Raw genomic sequence first — 19,212 nt, 5'->3', positions numbered from 1 at the left:
TAAGTGAACAAGGGTTAAAACTCGGACTAGTGTCTTGGGGTTAAAAGTCGGACATTGTGAGGGTTGGGCTAAGAAACTCGGACACATATACTTCATAATATTCGGACCTAGGGTCTTGCAAGAAAAATCGGACCAGAGGAACAAGCATAAACCTCGGACCAAGCGTGGGTGTCAAACTCGGACTCCCATCTTTGTCTACCAAATTCGGACTCTTCCCCCATGAACCAAAGGTCGGACTTCATGATTTTTAACAAAGTTCGGACCCCTAATTAGTGTTAAAAGTCGGACCATTTGCTACCTTTAAAAGTCGGACTCCATGTCCTTTCTAACTTCGGATTACATTCTTACATAAAAAAAAAACATTCGGACTAAAGCTCATGATTATAATTCGGACCTTATTGAAACTCGGATACATATATATCAAGCACATAAAACTCGGACCTACATATACATTGTTAAAAACTCAGACAATTAACATTCATTAAAACTCTGACTAGTGTTTAGGGTTACAAAACTCTGACCATAACAATACGTAAGTTCCAAAGATTATGCCACAGAATCAATAACAATCGAACAGTTACAATTCATGCCTTCATACGATCAAGAAACCCTAAGTTCATTCGTTTGTATTACACTGATCAAAACAACAATCGCTATGTCTACATATCACGCATCAAAATCATCAGGCAATTGATTATATGACTAATCATCTTCATATCACAGTAATCAACATCAATCAAAAACACAGAAGCATCATATGGAGACTAGGGTTTACAAGAATTACAAGAATCAAGCATTGCTAACAATCAAACAATCAATAAACAATGATTACACAATTACCTTGAATGATTCTAGAGAAGGAGAGGAATCAAGAGTGATGAATATCTTGGCAATGATGATGGTGATGATGATTGCTAGGAGATTAGAGAATGAAGTACGTGCTTTTGGTTTTGTGAAAATGATTAGTGAACAAGGGATTAGGGTTAAGTATAGCTTAAGTTTCACTAATTACCCTCTACCTCCCTAAGTATCATATTTTACACATGTACACCATCTCATAACAATTTCATAGTTTCACCACCAAGTTTACATATTTGACAAGTTTATCGCAATTAAAACATAACCATGCACAATCACACAATACACTTCATTGTATCAAAACGTATACAATTCCATAGCAACTAATTGTGCAATTAATCAACTAAACAATACAAGAACGTGCAATAAATGCGAAATAGAATCTTGGAAATTCGAGTTGTCACAGTTACTACCAGTAAGGATGTTTTGTACTGAGTCAGGCAGGCCGTCGATGTACCTTTCGATGGCCTTGTCGAGTGGGGCAACCATAGTCGGGCAAAGTAGACTCAACTCCTCAAACCTATCAGTATATGCCATGTGCTCGCCACTATCTTGCTTCAAATCATCAAACTCTTTCTCCAATGCTCGTTGCTCATGACGAGGACAAAACTCCCTCATCATAAGAGCTCTCAGTTCAGCCCATGTCTGTGCTAGAGCAACTTCTGCACCACGGTCTCTCATTACCCCATTCCACCATGTAAGAGCCCTCTTCTGAAACACGCTTGAAGAAAACTCAACCTTGCGATTATCCGGACACTGCACGTGGCGAAAAGTATTCTCGATGCTCTCGAACCATTGAAGAAGCCCAGTTGCTCCCTCAGAACCACTAAACTTGAGTGGTTTAGCCGAGTTACAGTTCTTGAAATTGCATGTACCATTGTTGTTGTTGTTGGCTTGGTTCCATTGAGCAAAGAGATTTGGGAATTGAGCAGCCATCTGCTGCGCAATAATTTCTGCCAGCTCGGCGGTTGCTATCTGGTGTTCGCGTTGAGGAGGCATTCTAAAAGAGGAAAACATGAAAGGAAACGAGTGAGATGATTGGATGAAGAGAATGAGATGAAACAGAATCAACAAAAGCAAAGATGGTGGTTACGCATCGCAAAGCAAACAAGCAACACGAAATGTCTAGCCAAGGTAAGTGGGTCAAAAATAATGTATCGCGAAGACATGTTCGCCTATAAGTGAACACTCACCCCAAGAGTTCCCAGGTAAGAGTGACTGGTCCGATTATGTGGATTTGTACGAACACTCTAGCCTTAGACAAAAAACTCAGGGTACATGCATTCACCCTTCCAGTTCGCACGTGTTCACACTATTAAAACCCGAAAACCTTGACGAGATTTTTGAAAATCCAAAGGGGTTCAAAAGCTTATAACAGAGGGCTCAAAACCTAGTAATTAATCATCCTAGAACAGATGATTAATTTTCGAGGCGGATTCGGAATCGAAATTCCCGTTGTGGTTATCACCTAAGGATAGGTGGTGTGCATGTTTTAAAATCTAAACACAAGATAACTTGTGTTAGGGTCCTAGAAAGTTATAGTCTAGGTCAAAGCATTACTAATAACCTAATTCCCTATAACCATTTGCTCTGATACCAACTCTTCTGTCACACCCCGGCCGCGTATAACATGCTACCGCGACGGAAACGCCGGGGAGTGTTGTGGACAGAATTAATTGTTTCATAACCATGGAAATCAAAGTTACATTTTATTTATTAAACAAGAGTAGTACATTGTCTTAAACAGGAAAATAAAGAGTTTATAACATAATTAACTAAGTCTATCTTCAGTTTTTAGTCTCTAAGGCACAGGTCCGCCCTAGTGTCATGATCATCATCCTATGGAATAGCTCCTGAAAACACATGTGAAAGTAGGTACGTCAGCATAAAAATGCCTGTGAGATACATAGGTTTTGTGAAAATGGGATTCATGACTTGAGTTTAAAGAAATGCTTAATAAGAGTCAGTCATGAACCTTGTAATTTGTCTTGCTTTGTAAACCATTTGAAAAACGATAATATCAGATGATATGTATAGATATGTGTAAGGTTAAACGAGCAACCAAGTAAAATGAGTTGAATAAGATAAGTTGTTTGTAAAAATAATGTCTTGTGAAGAGTATGTTATTTGTGTAAAAATGTAATGTGTCTAAACTGAAATGACTTAGATGATGCTACGATATGTAATATTATACAAGCATTCATATATAGGAAGTACCAGCGGCGTATCTACCATGTTTGTATCATATTACATACGCCACGTTACTCCAACCATTTACCCAAACCAACCACCATGTAAATTGTTCATGTATAAATCAATTGTCAAGTGTTATTGTGTAAACCATATCGAAATGTCTATGTTCAATGTAAACCACCAAGTATGTATATCAATGTCAAAATGTTTATGCTTAATGTAGATCATGTAATGTGTACCCAAAATATATCTTGTATGGTAAGTGAGATGTATCAACTAAACCATATGTAAAATGCACAAAACAAGGTGTTGAAGTAAAACAAGGTTTAAATCAACGTTATGTTTTGTGGAACAATGCATGCTCTACTGATATTAACATTTATGCGGTATTGTGAAATATGCATACATTCAAGCCTTGAGACTGTGGCGATAAACCCTTAAACAAATTAAAGGTTTATCTAAGTTATGTATATCGAATTCGGTCATTCCTTCCAATCCAAACAAACCCAAGATTTCAGGAATTGGGAGTTGTCAATTCCTATGGTACCACTACCTACTAACGAATGGCGTGATCAATGTTAATGAATGTATTGTTCCATGTTAAACAAACCAAATGTTGTACCAAAATGAAGGCATGTGATGTAAACAATTGTACTAAGTATGCACACAATGGGCATAAATAGCATGAAATGCAATGTGAAACAATGTACTAAATACGCACACACTGGGCATACATAGCATGAAATGTAATGTAAAGCAATGTACTAAGTACGCACACAATGGGCATACATAGCATGAAATGTAATGTAAAGCAATGTACTAAGTACGCACACAATGGGCATACATAGCATGAAATGTAATGAAATCATGTACTATAATGTACCAACGAATTATAGCAAGTATATGATGTGAAAACACGGAAAGCATGAAAGTAACAAGTAGGCACATGTGTTTCACCCCAAAACAGTTTGGAAAACAGTAAATGTGGGGTTCAATGTACTCACCTGAGATTGCTTTGAATTCCTTGTGTAATAATCACACAATGCTAGAGATCACGGAATATCAAACGGCACCTAATAGGTAGCTATATTAATATACCAGACCAAAATCGGAAGGATCGGATAGTGTGCGGGTTCGTAAACCAAACGAGTATGGAGACTCATGAAATATGGTTTAAAAAAGCCTACATACTAAAATGAAACCTAACCTAAGTGCTTACGGCCCATTACGACCTGTTTAGGTAGCTTATGCTACCTTTACGCGTCGTTCGCGTAGAACGCGTTTGGAACGCCTAACATCGTGACCACAAGGCATAACCTCGGAAGGTTATAGCTATGGTCACCTAATGTCTTTGGTCGGATCCTAATGATCGACCAAATGGGTCGGGTTCGAAAGTATAAGCGATGGTTTAGATCGCTTACCTTACGACCCTATATAAGCACTATACTAAAAGTGACGAGCTAAGCATGTTAGAACATGCTTAACTAAGTTTAGAAAACAGGTTTGTCATCAAAACAAACGTCTTTGATGCTCACGAGTAGTTTGGTTACAAAATACGCAAGAATGCGCGTTTTGGCCGAAACTACGACTCGTCACTAAGCCTAGATAACGTGGTAATCAGTAGGTATAGTCACTACGGACTATAACCATCGTGATCACGCTCACGTTATGAAGTTCCATGAACTTCGTGTTGACCATAGGCTGGTCACATAGAAAGTCAAACAAAACTCTGACTTTCGGACTCGAAAAGCGAGTAAAAGAACGAACGAATACTTACGAAGGGTCCCCGAATGCTAATCTAGATCAAAATGGCTCAGGTATGAAACAAAGGTTCAAACTTAGAGCTCTTGATCAGATTTTTGTGGGTTTTACTCAAAAGGGGGGGGGTATTTATAGGAAAAGTAAAGCCGTTAGGATCGTTTCTTGAATATCGTGCCACGATCTTAAGCGTACACTTGTCACAAAGTTGTGGTGGCTCAGAATGACCCTTAACTCCTGAGATGGTGAAAGGGCATTGCCCTTTGAAGTGTTTGAAAGGCCAATCTTTGCAAGAAAACAAAATTTCTGTTACTGAAAGGGCCATGCGGCCCGCATCAGGATCAGACAAAACTCAGGCGGGCCGCCTGGCTATGTCTGATCTGCACAAAGTTTCAGAATTGGCAGTTTTGGTCCCTGTTGCATGTTTAAGCCATTTCCGACACTTCTAAGGCCCTTAAAGCCAACTTTAAGGCCCTAAAATGATGCCTAAACATTGTGGACATGAAACATGCTCCGAAATATGTCGGATGTTGGTTCGTTTGGCCGTACGATCGCGATGTTCGGTTAATTACGACGGAATGCGCATAAGCGCGAAAAATGATCCAAATGACGCGACGAATGGAATTTTCTCATGCCAAACACTAAGGTGTAATATTAGGATGCTTACATAAATTTTTGGATGTCCGGATGTATTCAGAATGTAAGTTATGCGCGAAAGTGCAAACTTGTGCACTTTTTGACACATTCAGTCCCTGAATGACCCAAAAGTTTGTTTTAGCATACCAAACCCCTCAAAGCCTATTTCTAAGCTATGTAAAGGATATTTATGGTATGTTTAACTTATGGAGATGTTCCGGAATGTTCGTTACAGTTCAAATTGGCATACTTTCACAGTTTGTCAAGTTTAGTCCCTGTAAGCGAATTAACTTGTTTTTGCCATACCAAAGCCTTCAAAACTTATTTCTAAGTTACGTAAAGGTTATTTAAGGTATGTTGAGTATATGTTGATGTTCCGGAGTATTTGTCGCATTAAACTGAGTACGTTTACGCACCAGTTTGCGTATAATTCTCTAGAAAGCGATGTAGAGTTTGAAATTGAACAAAAGTCAAAACATGAAAAATGTAAAACACAACCAAACAAACATTGGGATAAAATAACATTTTTTTATTGATAACTGAACTGTTCACAATGATTACAAGCACAAATGTTACAATAAGCGTGATTCTATTAAGAATATAACAAGAACAAGCACCTTGAACCACTTTCTCTCTCTAGACTCTCTCTCTAGGTCTAGAGCTTTCTAAATGCAAATGTGCAAAAGTCTAAATTCTAATACTAAAGCCCCTATTTATAGGCTAAGGGGAATTAATGAGATTTCTCATTAATTACAGAAATGCCACCTTGCCTTTTGACTAGCTATCTCTAATATTACAATATAAAGACTCGTATTCTTCTGTTTCTCGCTACGGCTCGGATTGACGAAGGTGATAGACATAAGTCCACTAACAGACTCCCCCTGGATATTGCCGCAGTCAATCTCGTAGAGTCTTGTCTTTCTCTCTTTCTTTGAGTCTTCTTGAAGCTTTGACACATTTTCATCAACGTAGACTCTCTCTTGCTTAAACAGAAACCCCGTGGATCTGTCTTCAGCTTCAGCTCCCCTTTCTGTAGACTCTTCTCTTCATCAGGCTCCCTCTTTCGACAAGCTTCCGTGCTTTTGGGATCGACACCTTGCTTTTCGGTTACAAGCTCCTTCAATCCACGCTTCCTCTTGCGTTGAGCTCGTCTTCAGACTCCCCCTTAGACTCGCTATCGGGATCGTAGTCTGGTACAACATGTAACATTTGTGCTCGAAATCATTATGAACAGTTCAATTATCAATAAAACAATGTTATTTGATCCCAACGTTTGTTTGGTTGTGTTTTACATTTTTCATGTTTTGACTTTTGTTCAATTTCAAACTCTACATCGCTTTCTGGAGAATTATACGCAAACTGGTGCGTAAACGTACTCAGTTTAATGCGAAAAATACTCCGGAACATCAACATATACTCAACATACCCTAAATAACCTTTACATAACTTAGAAATAAGTTTTGAAGGCCTTAGTATGGCAAAAACAAGTTAATTCGCTTACAGGGACTAAACTTGACAAACTGCGAAAGTATGCCAATTTGAACTGTAACAAACATTCCGGAATATGACAATAAGTTAAACACACCTTAAATATCCTTTACATAGCTTAGAAATAGGCTTTGAGAGGTTCGGTGTGCTAAAATAAACTTTTGGGTCATTCAGGGACTAAAAGTGTCAAAAAGTGCACAAGTTTGCACTTTCGCACATAACTTACGTTCTGAATACATCCGGACATCCAAAAATTAATGGAAGCATTATAAAATTATGCCTTAGTGTTTGGCATGAGAAAAATCCATTCGTCGCGCAATTTGGATCGTTTTTCGCGCTTATGCGCATTCCGTCGTAATTAACCAAACATCGCGATCGTACGGCCAAACGAACCAACATCCGACATATTTTTGAGCATTTTTCATGTCCTCAATGTTTAGGCATCATTTTAGGGCCTTAAAGATGGCTTAACGGGCCTTGAACGTATCGGAAATGGCCTTAAACCACAACTGGGACCTAAACTGTCATTTATGAAACTTATTTTCTGATCTGGACTCCCAGTCGGGGCGCGTAAGCCCTGACTAAATCCTTACGCGGGCCGCGTCAGACTTACAGACCAAATTCAATGTTTCTGATCCACTTGCAGCAGCCTTTCGATCACCCAAAGGGCAACGCCACGTGTCAAAACCCTATGGTGGGGGCAAAATAAGCCACCACAACTTTGCGATAAGTGTACGGGTTGGATCTTGGCACGATATTCAAGAAACGATCCTAACGGTCTTGCTTTTCCTATAAATACCCCCCCCCCCTTTTGGTTAAAAACCCACAAAATCTGATCTAAAGCTCTAAGTTGAGGCCTTTGCTTCATACCTGAGCTCCTGGATTGAGATTTGCTTTTGGGGACCCTTCGTAAGTGTTCTTTCGCTCTTTTATTCGCTTTTCGAGTCCGAAAGTCAAGCTTTGTTTGACTTTCTGCATTGACCAGCCTATGGTCAACACGAAGTTCGTTGGAACTTCATAACGTGAGCGTGATCACGATGGTTATAGTCCGTAGTGACTATACCTACTGATTACCACGTTATCTAGGCTCAGTGACGAGTCGTAGTTTCGGCCAAAATGCGCATTCTTGCGTATTTTGTAACCAAACTACTCGTGGGTATCAAAACCGTTTGTTTTGATACCAAACCTGTTTTCTAAACTTAGTTAAGCATATTCTAACATGCTTAGCTCGTCACTTTTAGTATAGTGCTTATATAGGGTCGTAAGGTAAGAGATCTAAACAATCGCTTATACTTTCGAACCCGACCCATTTGGTCGATCATTAGGATCCGACCAAACACATTAGGTGACCATAGTTGTATAGGGAATAACCTTCCGAGGTTATACCTTATGGTCACGACATTAGGCGTTCCAAACGCGTTTTACGCGAACGACGCGTTAAGGTAGCATAAGCTACCTAAACGGGTCGTAATGGGTCGTAAGCACTTAGGTTAGGTTTCATTTTAGTATGGAGGCTTTCTTAAACCATATTACACGAGTCCCCATACTCGTTTGGTTTACAAACCCTCATCCTATCCAAATCCTCCGATTTAGGTCCGGTATATTAACATAGTTACCTATATTAGGTGCCGTTTGATATCCGTGATCTCTAGCATTAATTGGTTGTTTTACAAGAACTTCAAAGCAATCTCAGATGAGTACATTGAACCCCATCTTTTACTATTTTCTAAACTATTTTGGGGTGAAACACATGTGCCTACTTGTTACTTTCGTGCTTTTCATGCTTTCACATCATATACTTACTATGTTCATTAGTACATTTATAGTACATGATTTCATTACATTTCATGCTATGTATGCCCATTGTGTGCGTACTTAGTACATTGTTTTACATTACATTTCATGCTATGTATGCCCATTGTGTGCGTACTTAGTACATTGTTTTACATTACATTTTATGCTATGTATGCCCGTTGTGTGCATACTTAGTATAATTATTCATCACATGCTCACATTTTGGTATGACATTTGGTTTGTTTAAATTGTACAATGTACATTCATTAACACCAATCATGCCGCCCGTTAGTAGGTAATGGTACCATAGGACTTGATAACTCCCATTCCTGAAATCTCGGGTTTGTTTGGATTGGAAGGAATGACCGAATACGATAAACATTAACACATATAGGCCTTTAATTTGTTTAAAGGTCTGTCACTACAGTCACAAAGGCTTGAATGTATGCATTTTCACAATACCGCATAGATGTTTGTATCGGTATTGCATGCATTTGTTCCACAAAACATAACTTTGACTTAAACTATGTTTAATTCAATACCCTATTTTTGTGCATTTTGCCTATGGCCTAGTTGATATATTTTCACATGCCATACATGATATTTTGGATACACATTACAATGATTTACATAAAACATAAACAATTTGACATTGATATACACATTTGGTGGTTTACATTAGACATGGACATTTTAATATGGTTTACACAATAACACTTGACAATTGATTTATATATGAACAATGTACATTGGTGGTTGGTTTGGATAAATGATTTGAGTAACGAGGCGTGTGTAATATGATACAAACATGGTGGATACGCCGCTGGTACTTCCTATATATAAGTGTTTGTATAAATATTACATATCGTAGCCTTATCTAAATCATTTCAGTATAGACATATTACGTTTTACACAAATAACATATTCTTGACAAGACATTATTTTTTACAAACAACTTATCTTATACAAACTCATTTTAATAGGTTATTCATTAAACCTTACATTTAATTATACATATCATCTGATCTTATCGTTTTTCAAATGATTTACAAGACAAAACAAATTACGAGGTTCATGACTGACTGTTATTAAACGTTTTCTTTAAACTCAAGTCATGAATCCCATTTTCACAAAACCTATGTATCTCACATGCATTTTTATGCTGACGTACCTACTTTCACATGTGTTTTCAGGAGCTGTTGCTTAAAATGATGATTGTGATACTAGGGCGGACCTGTGCCTTAGAGACATAAAACGAAGATAGACGTAGTTTAATTATGTCATAAACTCTTTATTTCCTGTTTGAAGACAATGTAACACGTTTGTTTAATAAATAAAATATAACTTTGTATGCCATAGTTGTGAAACAATTAATTCTGTCCCAACACTCCCCGACGTTTCCGCCGCGGTTGCATGTTATACGTGGTCGGGGTGTGACAGAAGAGTTGGTATCAGAGACAATGGTTATAGGGAATTAGGTTATTAGTAATGCTTTGACCTAGACTATAACTTTCTAGGACCCTAACGCAAGTTATCTTGTGTTTAGATTTTTAAAACATGCACTTCACCTATCCTTAGGGGATAACCACAACGAGAATAGCGATTCCGAATCCGCGTTGAAAATTAATCATCTGTTCTAGGATGATTGATTACTAGGTTTTGAACCCTCTGTTATATGGTTTTGAACCCCTTTTGAATTTTCAAAAATCTCGTCGAAGTTTTGGGTTTTAATAGTGTGAACACGTGCAAACTGGAAGAGTGAATGCCTGTACCCCGGGTTTTCTGTCTAAGGCTAGAGTGTTCGTACAAATCCACATAATCGGACAAGTCACTCTTACCTGGGAACTCTTGGGGTGAGTGTTCACTTATAGGCGAGCATGTCTTCGCAATACATTATTTTTGACCCATTTACTTTGATTAGACATTGTGTGTCGCTTGTTTGCTTAGCGATGCATAACCACCATCTTTGCTTTTGTTGATTTTGTTTTATCTCATTCTCTTCATCCAATCATCCCACTCGTTTCCTTTCATGTTTTCCTCTTCTAGAATGCCTCCTCGACGCGACAATCAAGTAGCAAATGCCAAACTGGCAGAAATTATTGCACAGCAAATGGCTGCTGCACTTCCAAACCTCTTTGCTCAATGGAACCAAGCCAACAACAATAACAATGCTCCATGCAATTTCAAGAATTTTAACTCGGCTAAACCACTCAAGTTTAGTGGTTCTGAGGGAGCAACTGGGCTTCTTCAATGGTTCGAGAGCATTGAGAATACTTTCCGACACGTGCAGTGTCCTGACAATCGCAAGGTCGAGTTTTCTTCAAGTGTGTTTCAGAAGAGGGCTCTTACGTGGTGGAACGGGGTTATGAGGGATCGCGGTGCAGAAGTTGCTCTAGCTCAGACATGGGATGAACTTAGGGCACTAATGATGAGGGAGTTCTGTCCTCATCATGAGCAGCGAGCGTTGGAGAAAGAGTTTGACGACTTAAAGCAATACAGTGGCGAGCACCGGGCTTATACAGATAGGTTTGAGGAGTTGAGTCTGCTTTGCCCGACAATGGTTGCCCCACTCGACAAGGCCATCGAAAGGTACACCGACGGCCTACCTGACTCGGTACAAGACATTATTACTGGTAGCAAACCTACCACACTCCGTCAAGCAATCGAGTTATCAACGACACTGACTGAGTCGCAGATTCGGAACGGAAAGCTGCACAAGAAGGGTGACAAGGGAAAGAAGCAAGCGTCTGACAACGAGGATAGCAAGGAAGGTCAAAACAAGAAGGGAAAGGATTCTGGTTCTACTAGGGGGTCAAGGAAGCGTAAGGCTTCCCAAAACTTTGCTGTCACTGCCCAGGTTAACCAGGCAGCTCCCAACCAACCCGCACAGCCTCCAGCCAAGAAACCTTATCTTGGCAATGCACCTTTGTGCAACAGGTGTAACAGCCATCACCCACCACAGGTTCAGTGTCGTCAATGCACCAACTGTGGAAGAAATGGTCATCTTGCTGCCACCTGCCGCATTCCTGCTAACCAGAACCAAGCTCAGCCTCTTGCTCAGCAACAAGGTCAAGCTGCACGACCTCATTTTCCTCCTGGTTCGTGATACAATTGTGGGTGTCACACCCCCAAAATCCACCTGCGGAGTATCACCGCTTGGGAGCGTGACTGACCAGGATCAAGCCACCAATCATATTGAACATGCATTTAATATTAAGTAAGATAAAAGAAAGCCATCCATTCAATACAAAAGGTGTTCAAAACATATCAACGTTTTAAAGTGTAGCGGAAGCATAGTAAAGAAACCAACAGTAGTAAATAGTTTAAGCGTTGTAACAGTTCAACATAAGAAACACGATCCTCGTCCACAACGACCCGCTTCTCCAATGCAAGCTCCCAGTACCTAACGATCTGCAAGGCATGTAACAGTATGATCAACAAACTAGTTGAGCGAGTTCACAGTAAGTAAATGTGTAACAGTAAGTAACAGGTGGCTCTACAGGGCCGATAGTAAGTTGTGCTGGTGGGGGCTTCCCATGTTAAGTGACCACTAGACTGTTCGTATTATTATCCCTGTTCTTCGTCCGAGAACAGAAGTGTGTATAAAGTGTGCGTAGGTTTTACGCACGTATCCTTCGTAACCTGAGGATAGAAGTAAGTAATGCGTACACGTAGGTTTTACGTGCGTATCCTTCGTAACCGAGGATAGAATGGCATGTGAACCCGTAGGTGTTATCCCAACCTACGTAACCGTCCTGACATCCGAGGACATGATAGGTGTCAGTCTAGTAAAGCATATGTACGTTCCTTTCAATAATAACCTTTAACCCATTCCCACAACCCGGGAATCCCATGCCTTAGTAGGAGTGTGAACTCACCTTGGTTTGCTCGGTATGCTAAGTTATGCACTCACAAGTAATTAATCACGTCCTAGTGTATGCACGTATAACAAATCAGTTCATGTTCGAAATGATACGCATGCAATTAATTGTTCACATAGCAGTCAGTTTGCATATCAGCACGGCACGTAGTATTGCACGTTCATCACTAAGCATGGCATGTCAATTAAATCAACATATGTTCCACTGTTCAAACATTATTCAAAACCCTAGTATCCTTCGACTCATACTATCATCTTTCGAAAACAAGTGTCACAAAGATCCTTCGGACCGAATGTCATGTTTCGGACCATGACATCTTTCGGTCCAAACTATCCTTCGGTCCAACTATCTGTCGGTCAACCAGTATCCTTCGGTCAACTATGGTTCGATCAGATTATGGTTCGGTCAAACTACCATGGTTCGAGCCATTGGTATCTTTCGGTCATGGCAGTTACGTTTTATCCATTAACACAATTTCACCAATCAGTTATTGTCAACAGGATCAAACAAGCATAATCACAAGGTTTCACTCAAGAACCCTAATTTAATTACATGAACACTAATCCGGCTATCGGCAACCTAAGCCATTCGCAACCCAGTTAACCAAGTTAGCAATTCGGTTACAACAATCCGCTTTATCATGCAAGCAAGCCAAACACAACATTACATAACCGGTTATCGTACAAACAATCCGAACGTAGGACTTGGTGACCGATTAACATGCTATGAACCCTACTATCATAAAATCATCTAACAATCATAATCAATCGTCCTAATTATCATAACGTAAATCGAATCATGGAATCGCACATATTCAACATGTCATAAGCAATAATTCCGATTAACTACTCACAGAATTATTCAAAGCATACGATCTTATAATCCAAAACATGCAACAATATCATCATTAAATCAATAGGTCACAATTAGCAATTAACACTAACCGATCGGGTAGCAAACAAGGAATTGATCAGCAGAATTTCCGTAAGTTTGTGGTTGCCGTCACAAGTGAAAATGTTCTAGGGTTTGCCGATCAAAAATGTTATCACGTAAAGTCTCTAATCAATTTATATTAAATCGGCAGTGGGCCAAGGCCCAAATTGAAAGACTGGGCCGAAACATATCGAAAGATATGTTTCGTGATCCTTCGGGCCGAACAAGGTCGAAGAATATGTTTCGTGCTCGAATAATGTCGAAGGATATGTTTCGGGGTCGAAGGTTATCCTTCGTGGTCCTTCGAATCCTTCGAACTACATGTTATCCTTCGAGGGCTAGGTTAAGGTTAATATTATAATAATAACAATTCTAATATTATTTTCTATCACCACAAATAGTAACATATAGGCAAAACGACAATATACTCTATTAACACACAACTCGTATAATTCAAGTCCACAATCCAACAACTAAACAGTCAAAGTCAAAGTCAACGCGCAATAAATGCGAAAGTGAAAGTCAAACACTCGAGTTGTCACATTATCCCCAACTTAAAAGAAATTTCGTCCCGAAATTTAGTACGCACTTACTGAGGAAGCTAGGTATCGTTCACTGGTTTTCCTGGGGTGTCACATCATCCCCCCGTTGATTTGGAATTTCGTCCCGAAATTCAGTAGTAGTAGCTTCAGCCTCAGAAGTGGATGCATTGGTTTCGAATAACTGGGGATACTTTTCTTGCATCTGATCTTCGCGTTCCCAGGTATACTCTGGACCACGCTGGGAGTTCCAACGAACTCGAACAAGAGGGATTCTCTTGTGTTTGAGGACCTTAACATCCCGGTCCGTGATTTCAACTGGTTCCTCGACGAACTGTAACCGCTCGTCGATAGTGAGTTCCTTAAAAGGAACTATAAGGGTCTCATCTGATAGGCATTTCTTCAGATTCGACACGTGAAATACATTGTGAACTGCACCGAGTTCAGGAGGTAGGTTTAATCTGTAGGCTACCTTGCCAATCTTTTCTAAGATTTCGAATGGTCCGACGTACCGCGGATTCAGTTTGCCTCGTTTACCAAATCGAACCACACCCTTCCAAGGTGAAACTTTCAATAAAACCCGGTCCCCGACCTCAAATTCCAATGGCTTTCTACGCTTGTCCGCGTAGGCTTTCTGACGGTCGCGCGCTGCCGCCATGCGTTGTCGTATCTGTGCTATCTTTTCCGTGGCGTCCACAACAATATCTGGACCCGTAATCTGACTATCCCCCACCTCTGCCCAACAGAGAGGTGACCGGCATTTACGTCCGTACAATGCCTCGAATGGAGCGGCTTGAATGCTGGTATGGTAACTGTTATTGTACGAGAACTCCACCAAAGGGAGGTGCTTTTCCCAGCCGCTGCCGAAATCGATAACACACGCTCGAAGCATGTCTTCTAGAGTTTGAATAGTTCGCTCAGACTGCCCATCCGTCTGAGGATGATATGCTGTGCTCATGTCTAATCGTGAGCCGAAGGATTTGTGCATCGCTTGCCAAAGCTCTGACGTGAATCGTGCATCGCGATCCGAAATAATAGAAGTGGGCACTCCGTGCCTCGAAACAACTTCTTTAAGGTAAACGTCTGCTAGGGTAGAAAACTTATCCGTTTCTTTGATAGCCAAGAAGTGAGCAGACTTTGTGAGTCGATCAACAATTACCCAAATAGTGTCATTCCCACGCTGGGATCTAGGTAAGCCCGTAACGAAATCCATGGAAATTTCTTCCCATTTCCACTGCGGTATCTTGGGCTGCTGCAGTAGGCCTGCTGGTTTCTGATATTCAACCTTGACTCTCGCACAGGTTAAGCATTTTCCAACGTACGTAGCGATGTGAGCCTTCATACTAGGCCACCAATAAGTAGTGCTGATGTCGTGGTACATTTTATCCGACCCTGGATGTACCGAATAGCGAGACTTGTGAGCTTCATCCATTACCAGTTGACGTAATCCGCCATAGAGTGGGACCCAAATACGCCCCGTTACATAGTAGGCGCCGTCTTCCTTTTGTTCCATGCGTTGCCTTGAGCCGCGTAAGGCTTCAGCTTTGACGTTTTCGGGTTTCAGTGCTTCTAACTGAGCAGCTCGTATCTGTGCAGGAAGACTGGACTGAATGGTAAGCTGTAGCGCTCGCACGCGCTTAGGTAGAGTGTCTTTCCGACTGAGGGCATCAGCCACAACATTGGCCTTCCCTGGATGATACTTGATGGCGCATTCGTAGTCGTTCAGAAGTTCAACCCATCTTCGTTGACGCATATTCAAATCCTTTTGCTTAAGGATATGCTCGAGACTCCTGTGATCGGTGTAAATCGTGCACCTGGTACCGTACAGGTAGTGTCGCCATATCTTAAGCGCGAAAACAACAGCTCCCAGCTCTAAATCGTGCGTCGTGTAGTTCCGTTCATGAACCTTGAGTTGCCGAGAGGCGTATGCGATCACTTTATCCCGTTGCATCAATACACAACCAAGCCCTTGTATCGATGCGTCACAATAAACCACGAAGTCATCCGTGCCCTCGGGCAGTGAGTGAATAGGCGCGCTGCAAAGCCTATCCTTTAAGTACTGAAAAGCGGTCTCTTGCGTATTACCCCATCTGTAAACGACACCTTTCTGTGTAAGCATAGTAAGTGGTTGCGCGATCTTTGAGAAGTCTTTAATAAATCGCCTGTAGTAACCCGCCAAACCCAAGAATTGGCGTATTTCAGTCGGTGTACGCGGTGCTGGCCAGTTTCTGATCGAATCAACCTTGGATGGATCGACATGAATCCCATCCTTGTTTACCACATGGCCTAAGAAGTGGACTTCACGAAGCCAGAAGTCGCATTTTGAAAACTTTGCGTACAGTTGCTCTTTTCGAAGAAGTTCCAAGATAATACGTAGATGCTGCTCATGCTCCTCCTGACTCTTGGAGTAAATCAAAATGTCGTCGATGAAAACGATGACGAACTTGTCGAGATACGGTTTGCACACCCTGTTCATGAGATCCATGAAGACTGCAGGTGCGTTTGTAAGCCCGAATGGCATGACCAGAAACTCGTAGTGACCATAACGAGTTCTGAAAGCAGTTTTGGAGACGTCCTCATCCCGGACTCTCAGCTGATGATACCCTGACCTCAAATCGATCTTGGAATAGTAACACGACCCTTGCAACTGGTCGAATAAGTCATCTATGCGTGGAAGAGGATAACGGTTCTTCACCGTCACCTTGTTGAGTTCACGGTAGTCGATGCACATCCTGAACGTACCGTCTTTCTTCTTCACAAATAACACTGGAGCTCCCCAAGGCGAAGAGCTTGGACGAATAAAGCCCTTTTCCAAGAGCTCTTGCAGCTGTTTCGACAGTTCTTCCAGTTCGGTTGGAGCTAAACGATATGGTGCGCGGGCTATTGGCGCTGCTCCAGGTGCCAATTCGATCTGAAACTCGACTTGGCGATGAGGCGGTAAGCCTGGTAAATCTTCAGGAAACACCTGAGGGAAGTCACGTACAACTGGGATATCCTCCAGCTTCTTTTCCTTTGCTGATGCATCAGTAACGAGAGCCAGAATGGCAGTATGCCCCTTTCGTAAACATTTCTGCGCCTTCAAGTAAGAGATGATGCCAACCACAGCACCACTTTTGTCGCCCTGAACTTCGAGAGGTTCTTGACTGGAGCGAGGAATACGAATAACCTTTTCCTTGCATAAGATCTCTGCGTGATGTTGAGATAACCAATCCATGCCGATGACGACGTCGAAGCTACCCAAGACTATGGGTATAAGATCAATCGTGAAAGTCTGACCCGCTAGAACAATGCTACAACCCTTGACTACATGAGCGGCTTCTACACTTTTACCATTTGCTAGTTCTACGACGTGTTTAGTGTCTAGAGGTGTTGGTGTACGTTTTAATAAGTTACTCATTTTCATGGACATATAACTCGTATCAGCACCCGAATCAAATAAGACAGTAACGTAAATATCGTCGAGAAGGAACTTACCCATAACCACGTTAGGATCATTCACTGCATCTCCTCGACCCAACACAAATGCTCGACCACGAGCTTCATTGCCGTTGTTGTTGTTGTTGTTGTTGTTGCCCCCATTATTGTTGTTATGGTTTCCGTTGCCCTGATGGTTGTTGTTGCGGTTCTGGTTCAACTGTGGGCAATCGCGTTTGAAGTGACCTTCAGCCCCACACTTATAACACCCCCTGTTGCCCTGTTGCTGATTCTGCTGATTCTGTGGAGCTGGTTGCTGAGGCTGCTGATTCTGATTTGCAGGGCGAGCGCTTCTACAATCTTTGGCCTCGTGACCCATCTTTAAACACCTTTGACAACGGCCCTTATTGCACTGGCCGCTGTGATGCCTGTTGCAGTTGTTACACTTTGGAAGGTTTCCTCGATACCCTCCCTGTCTGTGGCTGCTCGATGAGTGCTGACTGGGACTTTGGTAACTATCCGTCTTTCGCTGCTGAGACTGTGACTGTACCGATGCTGATCCCTTGCTAGAATCCCCCTCCCATTTTCTCTTACTTTCGCTGGGAGTGGCAAGTGTAGTAGTAGCAGTAGCGGTAGCGGTAGCACTGATACGCTTTGGCAGTTTGCCCTGGTCTACTGCCTGATCTGTGATGCGATGAGCGAGGCGCTGAATTTCTTGGATGTTGTTGAGGTTAGCCGACGTAACGTGGCTCTGTATTTCTGGTGCCAAACCTTTGAGATACAACTCAATTCGCTTGTATGGAGGATCTACCATAGTTGGGCACAGCACAGCCAACTCATTCGATCTTTTGGTGTAAGCTTCGATTTCCGAACCAACCATTTTCAAGTTATACAACTCGTCCTCCAACTTGTGAATGTCTTCTCTAGTGCAGTATTCCCTCTTGATCAGTTCTTTGAATTCATTCCAGGGTGTGGCGTTAGCAGCTGCCAACCCTAAGATCTGCACTTGTGCGTTCCACCAAGTGAGCGCAATCCCTTCAAGTGTGCCAGTGGCGAACTTCACCCTGCGAGCCTCAGGGCATTCACACATTTCGAAAACCAACTCGATCTTTTCAAACCAGTGGAGGAGTCCGACTGCCCCCTCCGTGCCACTGAACGAGCTAGGACGACAGTCCATGAAAGTCTTGAAGGTACACGCAGGTTGTTGCTGAGCGGGTTGACCTATTGTGTACGAATAGGACAAGGTTAAATACGAGAATTATTGTAGGATCTAAAGATCCTTGTATGAATCTATACCGCAGGATATACTACCTGCTTGGGCGGCTGCAACTGCCGCAGCAACGAGAGCCTCTAGCTGGGCTTGAGTCATGGTAATTCGTGCGGCCATTGATCTTCACATCAAAGGCAACATAAGTGAGAAAGGTTCGCGAATAGTGCGATGACAGAAGAGTGTAAGCACATAAGTATTCTCATGCAATGACAAGTTGTGAGCAAAGTAATGTAAGCATACTACGAGCAAAGTTCTATGCAAATTCTAGCATGTAGGCAATAAACATAAACCTTATTACCTAGGAAGTTGAGTCTTGCACGTGGAGCGAAGCGTCGTTGTGGATCGTTGAGAGCACTGTTCTGGTTATAGTCTGGTTTTAATAAAACGTTTTCCCATATTAAAACCAAGTTCTCTATAACCAATGGCTCTGATACCAATCTGTCACACC

The sequence above is a fragment of the Helianthus annuus genome, chromosome 12 (genome assembly GCF_002127325.2).
Source record: "Helianthus annuus cultivar XRQ/B chromosome 12, HanXRQr2.0-SUNRISE, whole genome shotgun sequence".
Taxonomy (NCBI): domain Eukaryota; kingdom Viridiplantae; phylum Streptophyta; class Magnoliopsida; order Asterales; family Asteraceae; genus Helianthus; species Helianthus annuus.
Note: the sequence above shows the minus strand (reverse complement) of the source record.